Source organism: Eucalyptus grandis, chromosome 7, assembly GCF_016545825.1.
Source record: "Eucalyptus grandis isolate ANBG69807.140 chromosome 7, ASM1654582v1, whole genome shotgun sequence".
NCBI classification, from domain to species: Eukaryota; Viridiplantae; Streptophyta; class Magnoliopsida; order Myrtales; family Myrtaceae; genus Eucalyptus; species Eucalyptus grandis.
This window is the reverse complement of record NC_052618.1, coordinates 9,335,903-9,347,912: the sequence shown is the minus strand read 5'-3', so window position 1 is coordinate 9,347,912 and position 12,010 is coordinate 9,335,903. Positions and strand designations below refer to the sequence as shown.

The 12,010-nt window shown below is 43.0% G+C and overlaps 2 pseudogenes; both read left to right on the top strand.

Moving 5' to 3' along the window:
* The first annotated feature begins 988 nt into the window (after positions 1–988).
* On the top strand, positions 989–8,636 carry LOC120295561 (annotated as a pseudogene).
* Positions 8,637–9,815: 1,179 nt separating this feature from the next.
* Positions 9,816–12,010, top strand: part of LOC120295816 — a 79,489-nt pseudogene continuing 77,294 nt past the window's right edge.

Below are 12,010 nucleotides of genomic sequence, written 5' to 3'. Positions count from 1 at the left end.
TTCATGTTGTTTTGAGCTTCATCAACGGAACGCTACGCCCTTCGTCTCGCATTAATTAAATTCGCAGCTTTCTCGAACATAGCTGTGGGAGAATATTGTGTCGTCGCATACAGTCAAAGGTCCAATTCATGGAATTTTATGATCCCACTTGCAATGTGAAGACAATTAATCACACCACCACTTTAGGACCAAATATCATTTCATCGAACACCTCCTGAGCAGCATCCAAACGTTCATTTGACGCGAGAGCAACTTTGATTCTGATTCCCAGAGCTTGACGCGAGGACGACACTCGGGCTTGATTTAGAGTAAGAAGTGGAAGAGCTCAATCAGTGGAGAGAAGATTCGAAAGTGATGGTTGGAGTCAACTGAGCCGGGGCGTCCTTTTCCATGCGGTTCGAACTTACGGCAACCTTCCGCCGATCACTGGAGTGAAAGAACGAACCGAAGGAGCGCCTCGCGGTCAGAACAGCACGCGATCGGAACTGCAGCCAGACGACACTGGAATCGACGTTGATTCACCTCCGGCGAACCTCGAATCAACCACGATGAAGTTCGGATTCCAGGATCGAGCTTTGTTTCTTCTGCGCGTGTTGTGTGCCTTCCTTCGTGCGTCTTCCGTGTCGGAGATGCAAGACCGGCGGTGGCTTTCGGTGGAGCTGGCGGCCGGCGGTGAAGCTAGAGAGGACGGGATAGGCTACGGACGCGAAGCAGCTTCGAGAACTTCCTCGTCAAATGACGAAGGCCAAAAATTCCCTTATATACTTCTCTGAGCAAATGACGAAAGTGCCCTGCTTCAAAATGACGAAAACGTCCTTCTGGTTATTGCTATCCTAACCGAATTCAAGAGAGGGGGGAAAATCGGTGGTGGGCCCCACGGAATAAAAAATTCTCTCGTTCCAGCAATGGCGTGTGACAATTTTTTTCCTGTTATTGTCGTTCGTAATTTTGTTCGTGCATTGTTGGCAAAATTTAGGTATAAATAATTTCGAATTGCGAGAACTCCCGTGGGACAAGCAGTTCTATATCTCCTTAGCGCGGCCAATAATGAAGGTGGATTCTTGTGTGAAGAACAATGATGCGCTAGGGGCCGAGCTCATTGGGGTCGTGAATATACCAATGGCCAAGATTGTGTCCGGCAACACAATCAATGACTAGTTCCCAATAATTGGCAACTTTGGAAGCCCCCCTCAAGCCCTATCCAAAACTTCACATCTCGATCCAATTCAAGCTGATCGGTGACAATTTATTATGCAAGAATGGTGTTGGGGTTGGGCCAAACTATGTGGGTGTACCGAACACATATTTTCCACTTAAGGAAATGTGGGGATGTGACATTTTAGCAAGATGCTCATGTCCCAGAGTGCAAGCTGCCTCAGATTTTGCTTGATGATGGGACGATTTATGAGCAAGGCAGGTGCTGGGAGGATATATGCCATGCCATTTTGGAGGCCTACTACTTGATCTACATTATTGGTTGGTCCATTTATCATCATGTGAGGCTTGTGAGAGAGCCCACGAGGGAATTGCCGAATGGAGGAGAGCTCTCTTTAGGGGAGCTCCTGAAGCACAAGTCCGATGAAGTTGTGCGAGTGGTCATGCTTGTTTGGGACGACAAGACTTCACACGACATGTTCCTCTTGAAGACGGTAATACTAAACCATGGTTACATATAATTAAGCATTGCTGAAACATGGAAATGTCTTTATGATTTTTGGGATGAGCGGAATACTGCCGGGTCAAGAAAAATTTGTCCGCCTATGGCTTCCATCACTATTGATTTGTTGGGCCGGTGCAGTAGAGTGGTTTCAAGTTACAACCAAAGCATCAATGGTAATAAGAGCCGCATGCGAACACATTTTTTATTCCATCAGCATCGCATCTAAGGAGCACCCTTTTATCAATGGTGCAAAGTTAGTGAAGGATTTTCTTACTTTTACTATCAACTCAATGAATGTTTACAGAATAAGAAGTTTTATGTTTTTCAACTCAAAATCTTGACCTCTAATGGTTCTTTCTTTTAGCTTGCCTTTACAAAATGCAATTGGAGAATATGTTATATAATGCCTCTTTCTTGAATAAGTATCCTCATTTATGGTGCAACCCACCATTTGGCCAAATTTCAAATCAATGCCCTTTATGACAGAAAATCTTTACGTTTATTGACTTAGGAAAATATAGTTTTTTATTAAGATCTCTCATAATTGAGACTCAGCATATGCCATAGAGGATAGCGTGATGCAAACTCATGATGAAGAGACGAAGAAGTTTTTCTGACCTTCTGGCATCTGTTGTGTGCTTGCTCCTTGTTATGCAAGCACCAAACTTAGCATCTTCAAGCAGCATGTATGTATCCAGATGTTTAGGTCAATTCTTAATCAAAATCTCATCATCATATTGCACCAAAAGCACTACTTTTGCTGTATATTACCTGATTATGTCAATTGGATTTAATTTCATAGGAAAGATTTTCCTTTCATAAGACAATCTATGGAAGTTTATTGATCTGTCTCATGTTGTCCTAGGTCATATCATGTGTTTTCTAACCTAGTGACATGCATTAGGACAGTACTAATACATAATTTTAAAGTATTGCAGCAGCTGCCCATTCGATTGAAATCTGGCATAAACCTATGAAAATGTTTGGTTTAATTTGTTGGTGTATGGATCGTTTGTAGTCCGGGTGGTAGGGACCCTATACACGCACCACCAAAAGAGCATGGTTCTCAACACTCAAGCCTCAGGAAGCAACTGCAAAATAACCGCTTTCATTGGTGGGCTGGATCTATGTGATGGCCGATACGACACTCCTGAGCATAGACTCTATAGCGATCATGACGTTGTCTTTAAGAATGACATTCACAACCCCCACATACATGGTAATTAAATTAATGTTCCTTTAGCATTGTAATTACATGTACATGTTATTTTATGATCATGTGATCATCGCTTTTTTCTGTGACGACTGTGGACCACTATCAATGTCCCAAGGCGACCATGGCATGATCTACACTGCAAAGTTGGGGGACAAGTTGTGTATGACATATTGAAGAATTTCAAATAGAGATGGAGAAAAGCGGCGAAGTGGCACAAGTTTAAGTTGAAAAACGTCAAGCGTGGCATGAGAATGCTCTCTTAAGGCTTGACAGGATTTGATGGATACTTTGTCCCTCGACAAGCCTCGATGGCTACAAAAAAAGTACGAGTCAGGGGACGAACATGACCTGGAAAACTAGCATGTGCAGGTCAGGAGAATTTACATAAAATTTATTGGCATTTTCAAGAGACTTCAATCGTAAGGAAAATGAAGTGTAACGATCGTCTTTCACTTCTATTTTATGTTGGCATAGGTCTTTAGATCAATTTATTCGGGATCTGTAAAGGGATTTCTGAAGAGTGTCGAAGAAGCCACAAAGCAAGTAGGTTTTAGCTGCTAATATCATGCCTGTAGATTTGTAAGTGGCCATTATATATGTATGACTTGAAAAGTTTTCCTTAGGTTAAAAAGTCACTCTCCTTTTTTTTTTTTGCACAATCTTTAGTATTTTTGAATAGAGATTGAAGTCCACATTGTCGCGACCTAATTTTTGGGTGCACCACCTAAAACTAGGTTAATGGACTACTAAGTTTTTAAACTTAGCTCGGGTTCTCCCAAGCCCATACCAATTTGTGACTTAAGATTTAAACATTTAACATGCAAAAGATTATTAACTAGGAGTCGCCGCTAATCGATTTATGGTAGGTCGATTAGACACCTAAGTAAAATAAAGGGAGATTTATTTTACTCCTGACTAAGGGTACGAGGACTTGGTTACACTAGAATTTTCTAATGCCCTTTCGGTACCATTTCTTTTAATTTTTCAAAATATTTTTGCAAGCAGCTGATTTATTTTAACCTAAATTACTATCATACAAATGTGGTGACCACACGGGTGCTCATCCATTATTTAAAACATTCAAATAAATAAATTGCATCACACAAAGCAATCAAACAACTTTTTTTGATTTTCTTGAAAATTAGAATTCTTTTATTAAAAATGCATTTTAAAACTAAATGAATTAATTTTATTAATATGCAAATTCTAATTAAATGGGCCTATTATGCAAACTAATTAACATGCACCTCATGACCTAATTTTACTAATTAACAAGTTCTGATTAAATAATCCTATTATGCAAACTAGTTAACATGCACCTAGTATTTTTTGGATTTTTTTTTAATTGAAATTCAGAATTTATAAAGATCCTAATTAATCTATCTAAAAATGGATAATTTTCTAATCTATTCTAGGGATTAATTTGACTTAAACCCTATCCTATCTTAGAAAACTATTTTTTGGGAAAATGAGATAATTAGAATATGCGAACATTATCTAAAACCCTAAAAATATTTAGGTTCAACCCTAACTCATTCCTAAAAATGCAATCCTAAAAATGTAATCCTAATAAAATTCTAATTTGTTAAACCTACATGCTTGATTTACTAAAATTATATGCTCATCCAGAATTTTGATTTTTTTCTTGATCTTATGATTTTTTTTTTTTTTAGTTTTTTTTTAAGAGATAAGTAATTATTAAATCTAAACTATCAACAAAATCAAGCAAGGAATGATTAAAATAATCGAAAAAATAACCGTTGTCTCATAGGTCAAGTTAATGGTTATTCTAACCCTAATTATCACAACAAAGAGATCAAAATAATTACAAATCTGATCCGAAGTCTTACGGACAAAATTAAATAATTATTGTGATTTAACAATTAAAATCTCACTAAAAAGCCCAACAATTAAAATAATTAAAAAAAATGATCCAATGTCTCTCGGATCAAATTAATAATTATAGTAATTCGGACAAAATCCCTGTGGATAATGCCTACAAAAATTACAGATATTAACATCCAATATTACAAATTAAATACCTGAACTGAAAATGCTATCAAATGAAATAAACAAAAATAACATAACAAATAAAATAAACTAAACTATAAAAGTAAAACAGAATAAAATAAAAAGAACAAAACTACCTAAAAAGGGGGGGTAAACCGACGGTGGACGGCGCTGGTCTGTCGTCGGGGCTCCGGCCGGGAGCAGCTGCAGGTGGACGGCGGCGAGTGGGCTTCTGGGCAGCGGCGTCGGCTGCGGTGCGAGGTCTGTCGGGGCAGCAGGCCGGCGAGGGGCTGAACAGCAGCGTCGGGCGCGGATCCGCTGGACGTCGGGGCAGAGGAGGGTCGCGGCGACCGGGCACGGGCTGAGGGGCGGCGGCGGAGCTGGGGACGTCGTAGGCGCGGGCGAGGAGCGGCGTGGCAGAGGCGAGCGAACCAGCGAGGTGGCGGTGCGGAGGCGTCGGGCTCTGGTGGTGCAGCAGCAAGGATGGTGCCGACGTTGCAGGTGCTTGGCGCGGCAACTAGCGGTGTCGAGCGGATCGGCACGGGCTGAGGTGGAGTTGGGGCGCTCGGGTCGCGGAGGTGGCTGGTGTCGCGGTGGCGCGGCTCCGGCTGGGGTGCGTTGGGCTGAGGCGAGCAGCGACGGTGCTGGCTCCGGCGACGTCGGGCAGCGGATCCGGAGTTGCAGGCGTTGGCTGGGCCGTGCTCGGCGCTGGTCGCGAGTTGCAGAGACGCGGCGGCGTCGGGCTCCGAGCAGATGCGCGGGCTGGGCGACGCTTGGCGTCAGGCGGGGCAGCGACGGCGTCTGGCGGGGGCGCGGCGATGCTCAGGGGAAGCGGCGAGACCGGTGGCAGGGCGTCGGTGACAGTGCTGGGCTGTTGGTCGCGGTGGGCTTCAGCCCTAAGCGGCGTCGGGGCGGCGCGAACTTCGGGTGTCGGGTGGAGCCAGGGGCGAGCGAACCAGTGGCGGTGCGGAGGCGCGGCGGAGCTCGGAGATCAACGGGCGGCGTCGCGGGCAGAGCAGGGGTGTTACAGCGGGCGGCGGCGTCGGCGAGGGCGAGAGCGCGGTCGTCGGGAGCGGCGGGCTTCGTCGGAGCTCCGGCGTCGGGTCTCCGCGAGCTGCAGCGCGCGGGTGAGGAGTGGATTTGGGGAAGATGATGAACAGTAAAGGTCAAATCAACCTTTACTGTTTTTACTTTTCTCTTTTCTCTCCCACTCTTTCTCTCACGTTCTGACTTTTTATTTTTTATTTTTTTTTTTTTTGCAGTTTTTCCTTTTGCACTTTCTGCAGAAGAAATTTTCTTCTCCATCTCCTTTTTTTTCTCTATGGCATTTTTCGAGTTTCCATCTTTCGTCGCATTAAATCAAAGTTATAAATCGGAAAGCGTGATTTCGCAATCGCCCGATCCGTCCGCTTCAATTTCTTCCGTTTTGCAAAATTCTTGCCCTTTGTTCGTCGATTTTTAATTGTTTCTACATTTGTCAAAATCTGAATATTCATCGAATTTCAGACTTCCATGCATAATCAATCAAATCAATCTTCCCCATTTTTATTTTTTCTTCCTTTTATTTGTTCAAAATGCAATTTTATTTTTTCCAAAATTAGGTGTCAACACACATTGATAATGTTGCTTCTTTCAAAATTTTCATGGTTGTGGAATTTTATTTGTGGAAAGAACTTGAAAGTAGACGAGCATTCTCACGGCGTACGTGAATGCGATTAGATCGGCACAACACTTCATGTACATTGAAAACCAGTATTTTCTTTGCTCTTCCTATCATTGGCCATCATACTAAAATGCAGGTATAAGATGCACATTTCCATTCATTTTGACTGAATGAGTTGAGCGAGCAACAATCCCTCTAGTAAACAGTATACAAACTCTGCTCCCTCTGGGTTTGTGTATTAGCTAATAATAGCGAAAACTCACTGTAAGACATTGAAACTGAATTCTGATTTAATATGTAAAATTTCCAAGACCTACTCTCTAAACTTTTAAATTTAGGTATTTTCCTCCATTTTCTAGTTTTGTTTCAGCTCATCTAATATCTTGAGTGAGAGTTTTGATGGCAACCAATGCTTCATATGGTTTTGACAAGCGGGGGCAAACAATTTAGTGCCGATGGAGCTGGCATTGAAGATCGCAAGCAAGATCAGTGCAAACGAGCGGTTCGGTGTCGGTAGAGTGATATTGATGTGGGCGAAGGGTGTCCCTACTAGTGCTGCAGTGCAAGAAATTCTCTTTTAGCAAGTCAGATCAACGATAAACTCTTTCATCTTGCAAAGAAATAGCAATGACACATGCATATCGATAACAGGATATCAATAAATATAACGTCCTATCAAATTGAAACTTAATAACATGATGAACATAGTTAAGCAGAAACGAAGTGATCCAAGCAGACCAAGCCTAGCTACTTGAGGGGGAAAATTTGAGATCTGACCTTGTTTCAGTCATTTTAGTATACTTCTCCAAGAGATATGATGATATAAAAAGATTAACAATCACTATTCTCATATCCATGTATTGATAATGTGAACAGGGACAAACCATGATGATGATGTACAAAATCATCCCACAGGCTCTCGAAAAAGCCGGGTTGTCACACAAGTACCATCCACTGGATTACTTGAACTTCTATTGCCTTGGCAAGCGGGAGCCTTGTCCTCTTCGCAACCTTCATCCCAAGCAATGATGAATCAACAATCCGAAAATAATGCAGTGCTATATGTCTATACGCTTCTCATGGATTCTTCCTTTGACAAACCTGTTAAAAAAGCAAAACAAATGAAGTCATTAAGAGTTATGGCTTCATGAGTGGTAAAAAGACTTTGGTTTGAAACATGTTGTTGTTTCTATTTATGCAGGCGTTGGTTCAGAAGCATCGCAGATTCATGATATATGTGTGTGCAAAGGGGATGATAGTAGATGATGAGTATGTGATCGTGGGATCAGCAAATATCAACCAAAGATCTCTGGATGGCTCAAGAGACACATAAATCGCGATGGGGGCTTATCAGCCGCATCACATTTGGGCCAGGAAAAAGAGGCATCCACATGGCCGGGTTAGTTACATCGGGTTAGGCTCATCTGAATAGCATATACAAAGCGTATGCCCGAGCGAGTGCAACGACATTCATTCAAAAACTTAAGCTTGTGTATTATTATGTTGACTTACGCTATGCAGGTTTACAGTTATAGGATGTTGCTTTGGGCGGAGCACTTGGGAGATTTAGAGGACAGTTTCACGGAACCTCAAAGCATTGAATGTGTAAAGAGGGTGAACAAAATAGCCAGACGGAATTGGAAAGCTTATGTGGATGAGGACTAACATAATCCCAAGGAAATGAGAGGCCACCTGATGCAGTATCCCATCCATGTGACCAGAGACGGTATAGTTGGTCCTTTGGCCGGTTTCGAAACGTTTCCCGATGTGGGTGGCAAAATCCTCGGATCGCCCATCACTCTTCCCGATGCTCTCATGACATGATCCACCATGTAAAATTAGTGGCATTTGATTCTGAGAGTGTGCAAATGCGATGATATATAACAAAAATTTCAAATGATTTTGGGTTAAATCGCAGTGTTTTGAGCAGCTGAAATTGAGAAATATGAGTAGAATGAGCATTCATGAGCAGGACAAAGTTGTGATACAAATGGATACTCTACTAATTAAAGCAAGTTGTGGAAAGGACACACAATGCCATTGTTGTATAAAATGCGTCGGATGAGTTGATGTTATTGTGTGGACGTTTTCTTGGCTCTTCTGTCGTTTTCCAGCACGCCTCATCGGCAAGGATCTCCGCGCCTGTCTACCCATTTCTGGACGCCCGCTTTGATCGGCTTCGTGTTGGTTTGAGCTTCATCGACGGAACGCTACGCCCTTTGTCTCGCATTAATTAAATTCGCAGCTTTCTCGAACATAGCTGCGGGAGAATATAGTGTCGTCGCATACAATCAAAGGTCCAATTCATGGAATTTTATGATCCCACTTGCAATGTGAAGACAATTAATCACACCACCACTTTAGGACCAAATATCATTTCATCGAAGACCTCCTGAGCAGTATCCAAACGTTCATTTGACGCGAGAACAACTTTGATTCTGATTCCCAGAGCTTGACGCGAGGACGACACTCGGGCTTGATTTAGAGTAAGAAATGGAAGAGCTCAATCAGTGGAGAGAAGATTCGGAAGTGATGGTTGGAGTCGACTGAGCCGGGGCGTCCTTTTCCATGCGGTTCGAACTTACGGCAACCTTCCGCCGATCACTGAAGTGAAAGAACGAACCGAAGGAGCGCCTCGCGGTCAGAACAGCACGCGATCGGAACTGCAGCCAGACGACACTGGAACCCGCAATCGAAGTCGTGAACACTGGAATTGACGTTGATTCACCTCCGGCGAACCTCGAATCAACCACAATGAACTTTGGATTCCAGGATCGAGCTTTGTTTCTTCTGCGCGTGTGTCGTGTGCCTTCCTTCGTGCGTCTGCCGTGGTCGGAGATGCAAGACCGGCGGCGGCTTCCGGTGGAGCTGGTGGCCGGCAGTGAAGCTAGAGAGGACGGGATAGGCTACGGACGCGAAGCAGCTTCGAGAAGTTCCTCGTCAAATGACGAAGGCCAAAAATTCCATTATATACTTCTCTGGCAAAATGACGAAAACATCCTTCTAGTTATTGCTATCCTAACCGAATTCAAGAGAGAAGGGAAACTCTGACCAAAAAAAAAAAAAAGAGAAGGGAAACTCGGTGGTGGGCCCCACGGAACAAAAAAATTCTCTCGTTCCAGCAATTGCGCGTGACAATTTTTTTCCTGTTATTGTTGTTCGTAATTTTGTTCATGCATTGTTGGCAAAATTTAGGTGTTAATAATTTCGAATTGCGAGAACCCCCATGGGACAAGCGGTTCTATATCTCCTTAGCACGGCCAATAATGAAGGTGGAGTCTTTTGTTAAGAACAAAGATGCGTTTGAAGCTGAGCTCATCGGGGTCATGGATATATCAATGGCCAAGATTGTGTCCAACAACACAATCAATGGCTAGTTCCCAATAATTGGCAACTTCAGAAGCCCCCTCAACTCCTATCCAAAACTTCACATCTCGATCCAATTCAAGCCGATTAGTGACAATCTATTATGCAAGAATGGTGTTGGGGTTGGGCCAAACCATATGAGTGTACCGAACACATAATTTCCACTTAAGGAAATGTGGGGATGTGACATTTTAGCAAGATGCTCATGTCCCATAGCGCAAGCTGCCTCAGATTTTGCTTGATGATGGGAAGATTTATGAGCAAGGCAGGTGCTAGGAGGATATATGCCATGCCATTTTGGAGGCCCTCCACTTGATCTACATCATTGGTTGGTCCATTTAGCATCTTGTGAAGCTTGTGAGAGAGCCCACAAGAGAATTGCCGAATGGAGGAGAGCTCTCTTTAGGGGAGCTCCTGAAGCACAAGTCCAATGAAGTTGTGTGAGTGGTCGTGCTCATTTGGGATGACAAGACTTCACTTGACATGTTCCTCTTGAAGATGGTAATACTAAACCATGGTTACATATAAAACATGGAAATGTCTTTATGGTTTTCAAGATGAGTGGAATATTGCCGAGTCGAGAAAAAATTGTCTGCCTACGGGTTCCATCACTATTAATTTGTTGGGCCAGTGCAGTAGAGTGGTTCGAAGTTACAACCAATGCATCAATGGTGATGAGAGCCGCATGTGAACATATTTTTTATTCCACCGGCATCGCATCTAAGGAGCACCCTTTTATCAATGGTGCAAAGTTAGTGAATGATTTTCTCACTTTTACTGTCGGCTTAATGAATGTTTAAGTTTTCTATTTTTCGACACAAAATATTGACCACTAATAGTTCTTTCTTTTAGCTTGCCTTTACAAAATGCAATAGTAGAATATGTTATATAATGGCTCTTTCTTGAATAAGTATCCTCATATATGGTGCAACCCACCATTTGGCCAAATTTCAAATCCATGCCCCTTGTGACAGAAAATTTGTACGTTTATTGACTTAGGAAAAGATAGTTCTTTATTGAGATCTCTCATAATTGAGACTTGACATGTGCCATGTTGTTGCATAGGATGGCGTGATGCAAACTCACGACAAAGAGACGAAGAAGTTTTTCCAACCTTCTAGCGTTCGCTGTGTGCTTGCTCCTCGATATGCAAGCACCAAACTTAGCATCTTCAAGCAGCATGTATGTATCTTTAGATGTTTACGTCAATTCTTAATCAAAATCTCATCGTCAGATTACACCAAAAGCATTGTTTTTGCTGTCTATTACCTGATTATTTCAACCGGATTTAATTTCATAGGAAAGATTTTCCTTTCATCAAACAATCTAAGGAAGTTTATTGATCTGTCTCATGTTGTCCTAGGTCATATCATGTGTTTTCTAACCTAGTGACATGTATTTAGGATAGTACTAATACAAAATTTTAAATGGACCTAAGCAAGTCCTTAAAAGGCTTAAGGAGGAAATAGGTGGGAGATCTGCCCTGGGGTGAGAGACCCCGCGCTGTCCTCCGTATTTTCTCTCAGTCGGAAAGATAATGATAGACGGGGAATTTGGAGGCCTCACGATGGGAAAGGTAGACTCATCCCATGCGTGGGTGGCTACTATACTAGCCTACTCGGTGGTAGTTGAGACATGCAAGTGTCACGGGCCGATCGATTGGGATCGTGACCGTGCTGCGACTCGGGCAACTTTGGTTCACCCAAGCCAAGCCTTTTTCGATCGAACGCTTACCCGCTCGCTTACCCGGATCGTTGAGAGAGAAAGTTAGAGAGAGGAGCTCTGAGAAGGAAAGGGAAAGCTTAGATATTTCTGAAATGGATTGGATGATTACAAATGAGGGAGGTCACCCCTTTGATAGTTAAGGGCCTCAGATTACATCCATTGATTTACTTTTCATCCAGCGGGCGAGATCGCACCGCCTCAACTACCGACATAAATATTCAACTACCGTCTACCGACATTAATGAAAGGAAACTTTCTAGAATCAGGCAAAATGACGGTGTCGCCCGCCCTTGGAAACTTCGGGGAGCAGGCTTGGTGGGAATCCGAGTGAGAGCAGGAGGTCCACGGGTGAGTCGTGATCGCCCTTGGG